The sequence below is a fragment of the Castor canadensis genome, chromosome 16 (assembly GCF_047511655.1).
Source record: "Castor canadensis chromosome 16, mCasCan1.hap1v2, whole genome shotgun sequence".
Lineage (NCBI taxonomy): Eukaryota > Metazoa > Chordata > Mammalia > Rodentia > Castoridae > Castor > Castor canadensis.
In genome coordinates, this window is record NC_133401.1 from 68,163,407 (window position 1) to 68,174,927 (window position 11,521).

An 11,521-nucleotide genomic window follows, 5' to 3' on the forward strand; every position below is an offset into this window, starting at 1 on the left:
TGTTGCTGCTTTTGCATCTCAAGGATTTTCTGTTTATGACATCATTCAAAACAGTGTTAATTTTGCTCTTTTCCTTCTAAATTGGTTGCCTTTCATTTCTTTGTCTTGGGAAAACTGGATATTCACATATAAAAAGGAGAAAATCGACAAATAAAAATTCAGAAAGTGGATTGAGTTTTACTCATAACACCTGTAACTGTAAAGTACAGTAAAGTACTTTAGTAATATAGTAAAGTGACTTCAGGCAAACATAGGAGACTTATTTTAACATTGTTCTTGGAAAGTATTTTTACATATGACTACAAAAGCACATGAACTAACAAGAGTGAACTCTAATGTAAACTACAGACTCAGTGAAAAGGAGTCTCCATCTATGTACATACTTGTAACAAATGTATCACTGTGGTGGCGGATATTGACAATGTGAGAAACTGTAATATTGTTGTGAACCAAACTGCTCTAAAACTAACATCTACTTAAAAAATTCTAAAAAGAATACCAAACAAGAAACAATGAAGATAAATAAATGCTTTCTTAGATAAGTAAAAATTGAAATAATTTGTTTGTAGAAAACTTGCATTGCAACAAATGTTGGAAATTCTTTGTAGAGAAGCAAAATGATGTAGGTGAGAAACTTGGATCTACATAAAGAAATAACATTAGAAAAGTAATAGGTTTAGATAAAACAAAAATTTTGTTTTTCTTAGTCTTAGGTGATTAAACTGGTAACAGTCCATAATTGTCATAGTCAAAATATAGTCTATGATTATAAGTTCATTAATAATAACCAATGATCTTGATGGAATACTTTGTTAGCATAAGATACTTAATTACCCTTTAAGCAGTAAATGCTATTGAAAGTAGAGAATTAATTGTAAGTGTATATTGCGCATTCTAAGGAAAATACTTAAAAAGTTTTTGAAAAGAAGCAAAATTGAGAAATTGATATGCTAAGAAAGGAGAGTAAATTGAAACCTGTAAAATGATCTTTGATTATATATAGGACAGGCATAAAAAGCTGTTCTCCTTTGAAGGCTGACATTTTCTTTCTTTTTCTTCTACCTTCCTTCCTCTTTCCCTCCATTCCTTCCTTCCTTCCTTCCTTCCTTCCTTTTCTCTTTCCATCTTTCTTTCTTTTTTAGACAGAGTGTAGCCTCAGATTTCAGATCCTCCTGCCCCAGCTTTCTAGCTAAAGGTTAATATTAACTGAGATAAAAAGAAAAGCAATCCACCTCACCCCTGTTAGAATAGCTATCATCAAAAACACCACCAACAACAGGTGCTGGCAAGGATGTGGGGAAAAAGGAACCCTCATACACTGCTGGTGGGAATGCAAGCTAGTGCAACCACTCTGGAAAACAATATGGAGACTTCTTAAAAATCTAAACATAGATCTGCCATATGATCCAGCAATCCCACTCCTGAGGATACACCCTAAGGAATGTGACTCAGGTTACTCCAGAGGCACCTGCACACCCATGTTTATTGCAGCACTATTCACAATAGACAAGTTATGGAAAGAGCCAAGATGCCTTAATCCAAGATGGATTAAGAAAATGTGGTATTTATTATACACAATGAAGTTTTACTCAGCCATGAAGAAGAATAAATCTTATCATTTTCAAGTAAGTGGATGGAACTGGAGAACATCATCCTGAGCGAGGTTAGCCAGGTTCAGAAGACCAAATATCATGTTTTTCTTCATATGCAGACTTTAGATCTAGGGAAAAAGGCAGCAATGCTGTTGGACTTGGGTCACACGCTAACGGGAGAGCATATACAGGAGGAATAGGGATAGGTAGGAAACCCAAAACTTGAAAGTGTTTGACGTCCTTACTGCAGAGGAGCTAATACAGAAACCTTAAAATGACAGAGGTCAATATGGGAAGGTGACCCAGAGGTAATGAAGAGGTCAGGTAGAGAAGAATCAATTCGGGTTGTAATAGACTTGTGTGTGGAAACAATGCTAGGAATCTCTCTGTATAGTTATCCTTATCTCAACTAGCAAAAATGCTTTGTCTTTCTTATTATTGCTTGTGTCTTCTCTTCAACAAAATTGGAGAAAGGGGCAGAACAGGTTCTGCCTGGAAGCAAGGGGGGTGGAGGGGAGAGGGAAGGGATGGGGGCAGGGAGGTGAAATGGCTGAAACAATGTATGCACATATGAATATATGAATAAAGACAAAAAGATAAGCAAGATTCAAAGAAATTATTCCAGAAAGAAAAAAATAAGCCATCAATAGAATCCTAGTGTATTCTTGGCATTAATAATTTTTTGCCAGAGTAACTCATTCCTCTGCGTTTAAAGTTTACTAAGCAGGAATATCCTCATCAGTGCTTCAATGCTGACAAAATGATTCCAATGAAATATTTGGATGCCAGTCTTGATGGCCTTGTGAGCAACATGGAGAAAATGTGAATTATAAAGACAAAATGTACACTTTTATCTCAACCAATGCATCAAAGCTCTTTTGTGAAATGGCCAACATAGAAAAGCACATCAGTCTTGAGTTTCCATAAATAGAATTTTACAGTTCAATTCAATCATGACCAGCTGTCACTGGTTCTGAAGACTCACGTCCGTGAGCTTCAGTCTTCTTAGGTGTAAAACATAAAATAATTATTTGATTATTATTAGAAGTTTTTAAGAGTGATGGTTGTAATGGCTTATGCATTTCATTCCAGCACTCTGGACACAGACACAGGAAGATTGGGAGTTTGAGGTCAGCCCAGGCTACATAGCAAGAAGCTTACTCAAAACAAGCAAACAGACAATAACAAGGAAACCAATTTTCCAAAAATGTTGCTGAATGAATTATTTAATGCAACCCTGGCCCTGTACCATTCTTAGTACACATAAATATTCCAGAAATAATTGTTTATTGTCTAAGAGGAAAGAATAAAAATCTACAATGTTTTCTCAGTTGGTAACACATTGTTTTTTAAACTATTTTTGATCTATATTTTTATCACTAATTTTTTAAATGGCATACAGAAGTATTGACTATGTTTGAAATTGAAAAAGAGCTTAGAATCATAATTATGTAATATATGTTAGGAGCATAATTCAAAAGAAATTGCACTTGATGAACAGGAACCCATAAACCAATAAATGACTGCCAAAGTACATAAGAAAAGACAACATTGAAAGGGGAAAATTGAATGTAACTTCAAAACCTCATTTGGATGAATGGAGAAGGTGATGGTCCAAACTTGTAAACTTGACATCCATTTACTATGAAACTAGAAGACACAGATGGCCTAAAGACATACTAAATAAAATCCCAACTCTAGTTTATAATGAACTTGAAAATCATCTCCTCCCAGTGTCTTTCTGATGCAGGTCTTCCCTATACATAATGCCAAAACATGAATTTGGATAATGAATCCCTTGCCCTCATTTCTTCTTTGTGTGTGTGTGTGTGTGTGTGTGTGTGTGTGTGTGTGTGTGTGTGTCTGTGTGTGTGTGTGTCTGTGTGTGTGTGTGTGTGTGTGGTAGTACTGGGGTTTGAATTCAGTACAGAGCAGGCACTCTACCAATTAAGCCACACCTCCAGTCGATTTTACTTTGACTATTTTGGAAATGGAGTCTCGAGAACTATTTGCCCCTGCTGGCCTTGAACTGCAATCTTCCTGACCTTAGATTCCCAAGTAGCTAGGATTACAGGTTTGAGCTACTGGTGTCCGAAATGATTTCTTAATCATTATCTTTTCCCACTTTCCCTCATCTCTCAGCTCCCTATTTCAATCTCTGTATTTCAATGAGTCTTTGATTCATTATGTGTCATGAATCCAATTCTAGAAATAAGCCATTCTGTAGTCTCAATGACTAAAAATCTGATCAATAAATTTCCTTATTTGCATAGGATTACAGTGTTGTCTCCAGCACAAGAACTGGCACAAAAAAGTGCTCAGATGCCTCCAGCATTGACCTGAACCACCTTTTGAACAGGTCCATAGAAAGGCAGGAAGCCCTGAGGCATCTGCCATCTTACTTAGCCTCTGGGATGTGGAGAACTGTCCAATCTGGTTTTGATTTCTTGAATTTTGTGGGCAAGGAGAGATTATTAATACTATGAAACCTCAATCTCAAAGCTTTTCTATCCATCTTATTTCCTTTTTCCTGTCTAATCAAGGCTTTGACCCTTGTGTGCCTTTTTGTGAGTTCCTTGTTTGGTGATGTGCCCAACAGGGTCTGCTGAGAATGGGCTGATCTGCAGTACAACCATATCAGTGCCCACCTGAAAGGTCTCATTAAACCACTCCCCAAAACTGATGCTGGTTACTCCCTGTGTTCAGTGCAACTCACCTCGCTCTCACTGCACTGCCTATGCGTCTGTTACTCAGCAACCACATGATGCAGTTATGACACCTTCCCAATCCCTCATATGGCTTTTTTCTACTCCTCTGTATGGACAGTAGCTAGGGTCTGACTCATGCCCATGTCTGGTGATCATGGAAAGAAAATCTTCCAGGGAAACACTTCCATTATTAAAGAGGAATTGTAGCTTACTCCTCACATGGACTCAAATGTAGGTCTCAGATCCCATGCAGTATTCCTAGTCCTACATCTCCTGACTCAGGGAGGCTCTGACCCTAGTCACGATGACTCAGGGACTGGACAGCACAAAACCTTCCTGTGGAGAGCCCCATTGCAAGTGTGCTAGAGAGTGCAGAAGCCTAGTTAGGGAGCACACAGAAAAAACAACAACCCTTTTAAACCAACAGTCCATCAAATATTGATGAAAATAACCATGGTATACAAGATTTACTGTACTCCATACTCCTCTACTGAAGGTGGTAGCTAAAAAATATCCATTTCCTTTCATAGTGTCCAAATCTTTCATTCTAATTAAGGAAAAAAAATGTTGTTAGGCTTATATAACTGATTCCTAATGACTCACATTTTCATCCCAACTATCAGTAGGTGTTCACATATTATTCTACAACTTTACACATAGTTAAAAGTATAGGGCTCAATGGCCCATGCTGGTCTGATAGGCTATTGAATACTATGCAAATTCCTGGCTGTAGTACTGGGTTAGAACCTTGGCTAAATACATAGAATCAAAAGACAGTGAAATTAATAAGACATTTGTAAGCACCCAAAATGGGCAACAGGTATTTCTCATTGAGCTTTAGATTAAAATAGAGAATGCTTAAAGACAAGTATGATAGTGTGTGTCTGTGTTTAAATAAATTATCCTACGGAAGAGGTGATGAAATTTTTTTGTTGTTCTCCTAAAGCCAAAACAGACCAACTAATGACATTTACAAGAGGGCAGATAAAAACTCAATAAAGAGAAAACTTGAAAAAAGAATATAGGGGTTTAAAATAGACTACCTAAAAATGGAAGAGATATACCTATAACAAAAAAGATGCCTGTTAATTCAGTCTGAAGAAAATAACCTTTCAACATATTGCAAAAATGTTTCTGTGTTAGGTGAAAGATTGTGTCAGATGGTTTGGATCATCCCACCCACTCCTGATCTTATTTACTGTTCTAATCTTAATTATGTTTTATTTGTTTGCTTGTTTTATGGGATTGGGCTGTAAACTCAGAGCTTCCCCTTGCTATACAGGTGCTCTTTAACTATGTTTTAAATATTTAATCTCTAATCCTTTCCTCCATGACGCACATAGGAATTTGATATTTGTATATTGGTTTCTCCATTACAAAGTTTGGTGATTTTCTGTATTCATCACTCAGCATGTTTGTGTCTATGGGCTATGATCTTCATAAATAATAAAGTTATGGATCAGAATTCATGTTAAATGTTTTTCTAACAGCATATAGTATACCTCCTTCAGCCCAATTTAATGTTATTATCAGACTAAAATGGAACCACATTCAAACCACAGAAATTAACAATCTGTGGGCAAAGAAGGAGATTCCATAAATTCTATTCTTAAACTGAACCATTTCCACTTCGCCCCATTATGCCTGCATATACAACTCTCTTATTAGTGTTTGGCAGATTGTCTGCCTATCAAACCCCCTCATTTTCTTCAATTCTTTGATTTGGACTCCACTCATTTCACCTTAAAAGTACCTTTTATTTATCCCATAAGTCTTCACCAAATATCCAATGATGTCCCACCCAAATTTTCTAGAAAACTAGAAATCCAGGCTAGTAGTCAGTTGACATTCAAACTCCTAATTAACAAATTGCTGATTTAATTGGGACTCTGCATACTGAATGCTCTCTGTGTGTGTCATGGGTTCCCTCTTGTTGACTACTCCTCCAAGAAAATCCATCTTGATTTATTTCTACAATGATAACCATTGCTCTATTTTGTGTCTCTGATGTCCACCCTTTACTTTTTGTTTTAGAGCACTGATATTACAGGATTTGAGTTTTGGAGGGGCTTAAAATAATTTGAAGTTAACCCTTATGATTTACATTTTAAAGAAACTTGTTTTCCTGAGTTTATGGACATGAGATAACAACTTTCAGATAAGAATGTTTTATGATATCCTTTGTGTAGAGTAAGTAGAGGGTAAATAGTTGATAGAGAACAGAAAAACTCTATTGGTTTTGAATTTGTTTCTACATGCACTTAACACTTCTTTGTCCTCAAACCCAGGACATGGCACAATGGAGCCCAGTGATAATTGCCTACTAGAATATTTCTTGATTTGAACTGTAGGTGGGAGTGGCCCACCTACTCAGCACTCACCTGGAGTTCAAGGAAAGAAAACTGATTCTTTTTCCTTCCTCAACTCTATTGACTTCAAGGGAGACATGAAGCCCACTGGAAACTGGTGGCATCTATTGGTATCTGAAAAGACATTTTTCTCTTTAGGTGCCATTTCTCCTGTAGTGGAAAGCACACAGATAAAAGCTCCTGTTCTTGGGAAACCATGAATACATATGGTTCCTCTCTCCCTCAACAGCAGAGACAGTTCATAGCCTCCATGGTAGGAACATCCTCTACACAGAGTCCCTGTTCTGTTGCTCACCCTAATCAATTGAGCTTCAGAAGGAGTTGGTGGATCATCGGATCACTCGCAATCCTAAGGCTGAGCTTCTGCATTAACTAAACCTGTCCTAACTCTAAGGCTGAGTTCACCAATTTGGCCCTTCAGGCAATGATAAGGCCTCTCTGAAGCAGTAGAGGAAAGTTGTTTACAAAGTGTGACTTTGGAAACCTCTGATCCCCAATGTGGCAATTATAATCAACCTCCTGGCTCTCCATGATCTGCCTTGCAATCCTCAGTTCATTGTATTCCCCAAACACTGCCCAAAACAAGTTGACTTCTTCAGTGTCCTTAGACCTCTTTGCTTGCTCAAGCCACTCTGCAGCCTGGGACTTCTCACTTCCCTGCTTTGACCCCTGTCTTACCAGCCCTTCACCAGTCAGTCCAAATTGTATGCCTTATTTGAAGTCTCACATGTTCACCACACCCTAAATGGTGTCCTTCTCATGACTTCATGGAATGCTCATGCATTCTAAGACATGGGTATGACTGATCCAACTAGTATTTTTTTCTGTGAAGTTTGATGCTTTCATTTTTCTGTTACAATATAATGTCTTGTTTTGCTTGCCAATATACTTAAGAAGCATTCATTAAAAAATTATGCATCAAGCAAATAACACTTTTCTACATAATATAAAAGTCAATATTCAAAATTATGTGCAGTCGCTTTTGGAAGCATAATGTTAGTAAATTGCTTGGCCATTATTAGGGTTGTGACCTTGGAAAGCTTTCAAGGTATTCTTGAGCCTTGAGTTTCCCCATCATTGAGATGATGTTAATGTGACTGACATGTCTGCTTACCATTGTCTATGGATTAATGACATTCTGTATGTGAGGTGCCTGGTGTGTGTTATATTCACTCAGCAGGTACCATTCATTGCATGCCCTCTCTTCATCTGAGCATTGGAGAAAATATGATCTCTATTACTCTCTCTCCCCTCCCCCTACTTCCCTCATCTTATGCAATTTGTATTGGTTTTCATCATGGTATTTTCATTCATACATACAATGTACTTCAATCATATTCGTCCCCTTTAAATCTCTGCATTGTCCCTCCCCAGTTCCACTAATTCTTCCTCAAAGATCCCCTTTTATGCTATTATTCATGCTATTATTGTCATTAGGTCTTGATTTCACATGTGACAGAAAACATGCCATATTTGTCTTTGTGAGCTTGGCTTAACTCGCTCAATGTGATGATGTCCACTTCCATCCATTTTCATGCTAATGACATAATTTCATTCTTTATGGCTGAATAATACTCCACTATCTTTTTGGGGGGCTGGGTCTAAACTCAGCTCCTTGCACTTGCTAGGCAAGCGCTATTCCAATTGAGCCACACCTCCAGTCTTTTCTGCTTTTAGATTATTTTTCACATGGACTCATATTTTTGCTCAGGGCTGTTCTTAGACTGCAGTCCTCCTACCCATGCCTCCCACGTAACTTGAGTGTAGTCACACACCACCGTTCCTAAGTTAGTTGTTGAGATAGGGTCCTGCTAACTTTTTGCCTGGGCTGGCTTGAACCATGACCCTCATTACTTCCCTCTCAGGAGTAGCTGGGATTATAAACTTGAGCCATCATACTAACAACCACATTTTCTTTATTCATTCATTAGTTTTAGGGCTCCTGTGCTGATTCTGTAGCTTGGCTATTATGAATAGGGCTACAATAAACATGGATGTGCAGGTATCTCTGTTGTTCCTTTGGATATATGCCCAAGAGTGGTGTAGAAGGATCACATGGTGGTTGTTTTTTGTTTATTTGAGGAACCCCCACCTTATTTCTGTAGTGGCTACACTAATTTACATTCCCACCAACAAGAATAAAGATTCTTTTCCCTGAATTATCACTTGAATTTATTGCTGCTTTTTTGATGATAATCATTCTTACTTCAGTGAGATGGAATCTCAGTGTCATCTTGATTTTCATTTCTTTTATAGTAAGGCTGTTAAACATTTCTCATGTATTTATTTTCCAGTTTTACTTCTTCTTTGGAGAATTGTACAATTTATTTGTGTTTTTATTAATTGGATTATTTGTTCTTTTGGTGTTTAGTTTTTTGAACTCTATAAATTCTGGATATTTGTCACTTGTCCAATGAATAGTTTGCAAACGTTTTTTCACATTCTGTAGGCTCTCTTCATTCTGATTTGGTGCGTATAAACTATAATTTGAGGCTTATCTGAGGGTTCTTTTAACTTGAGAGAAATGTACAAATAAAATTTTAGTTAAGAAATCTTTTTGCACTTCAAATTTTGCATAATAACTATAACTTTGGTCACCTTTTGTTTATATTGGCAAAAAGTTGTAATCTTTGGCTATTTAGGGCACTGAGTGTGCAGGTTGCATTGTGCTCTGTCGGATGACACGGTGCTGATGCACAGTCCACCGTAGTAACAGGTTTATTGTTGGGAAGAAGTGGTAGCATCTTAGAGATTGAACTATGTACAAGGTAACTTAAAAGACAACACACTACAAATCATTTGCTTAATCTCCATAAATAAATTATAATTACTTTTATAATTTTATATCATTGCTTTCACTATATAAATGATATAGAAAAACATTAAAATTATTGGAGAGGGTGAACACATGGATAAATTGGGTTGGATTGTGTTTTACTTTTTGATTTATTGCTTAATGACCAATAATACAATTTGTGGGTTTTTCATTTCTTTATAAAAAGTAAAATATTAACAGATATTATGTTATTCAATACTATACTATATTATATTATGTATCGTAATATCATGAATGTAACCCAGGGATAGGTATAAGCTAGGCCATTTTTCTACTACTGAGATGAAATCCCCTAGCCCTGAAAATAAAAGTTTTAGTGTTAGAAATATCCTATGTGAAAGAAGCTTCAGTTACCAGTGGCTTTAAGAAGCAAAGTCAAACACCACCATGGAAAGTGTAAATGTGTATTTGTGTTCGTTTAGTAGAAATAGATTGCTGGGGATTATGTCCTTCTTAAACCTGTGGAGGCTTAGTGGCATTTTCTCATCCCCTTACATTTGTTAAATTGCCATTGCTTTTGGGCATAATACAGTGGATTGTTTAGGGTTAGTTAATTGTGTCTACCTTCTCAAAAGTTTTATGTGTTTATGTATCACAGGAAATTACAGTAGTTCCACTTTGATTAGTCTGAATGTTTTCAAGTTTAGAAATAAATCTTGATTAAGTGATATTTTTCCTTAAAAAAGGAGTCCTGGGGACACCTTCAGGCCACAGACAAAGAATATTTTGATAAATTATCTATATCCAAGAAATTAGTAGTTAGGGAAAGTCACAAGTAAAATGAAACTCCTTCTATTCCAAATGTCAATATTGCTCCAATGTACTGTAGTATAATATGTACCAAAGAGGACAAACATGAAAATGAACAACAAAAGAAAAACTAAAGAGATTTTTCTCCACTAAGTTGGAAGATTTGGGGAGTCTATTGATTTTAATCAATAAAATTACATGACACAAGCATACCATGGTTAACCATTATTTTTGAAGAACACAGAACACTGTGTTGTCTCAAATACTTTGCTGCTTATGACAGTTTGGCAGCAGACATATTTACACACAGCTCTTGTACCTGTATGCAGGGATTTCATTAGACAGTGTGTCACAGAGTGAACGCTGGGTCAGAGAGGATGAGGCTCTCTGACATTAGAGACGTTCTGGGACCTGGGTGCAGACATGGTGGAGCACATGCTTAGCATGCACAAGGGTCTGGGCGTGAGTCACAGCACTAAAAAAAGAGATATCCAAAGTACTGGTAGAGTCAGTGGTTTTTTTATATGATTCCAAAAGCACACAAAATAAAAGCAAATATAGAAATGGGATTACATCAAAGAGGAAAGCTTTTTCACAGCTAAGAAAACAAGAGAGGAAAGAGATAACCTACGGAATGGGAGAAAATATTTGCCAATTATGCATCTGACAAAGGATTAATATCCAGAACGTATAAGAATCTCAAAAATTGTAACAACAAATAGTACAAATAACCCAATTAAAAAATGGAAAAATGAAGGTCAGGTGTAACGGCTCAGGTCTGTCATCTCAGCTATGTAGAACGTTCAGATCAGGAGGATTGGAGTTGGAGATCACCCAGGCAAAAAGTTAGAGACCCCCATCTCAACAAACGAGTTGTGTGTGGTGATGTACATCTTTAATCTCAACTACAAAGGAGGCATATATAGACTGGTCTAGGCTAAAAATTATGAGATCCTATCTGCAAAGTAACCTAAAAGCAAAAGGACAGAAGGTGTGGGTCAAATGGTAAAGTGTTTGACTAGCAAGTGCAAGACCTTGAATTCAAACCCCAGTACCACCAAAAATCAAAAACAAAAAACCCCCAGAGAGACAAATGACCTGAACATACACTTCTGAAAAGAAGAAACACAAATGTCAACAAGTAAATGAAAAAAATACTCAGTATCTTTAGCTTACAAAGACATGCAAATCAAAACCATAATGAGACAGCATATTGCTCTGGGAAGAATGGCCATTATCAAACATAAAAATAATAAATGCTGCCAA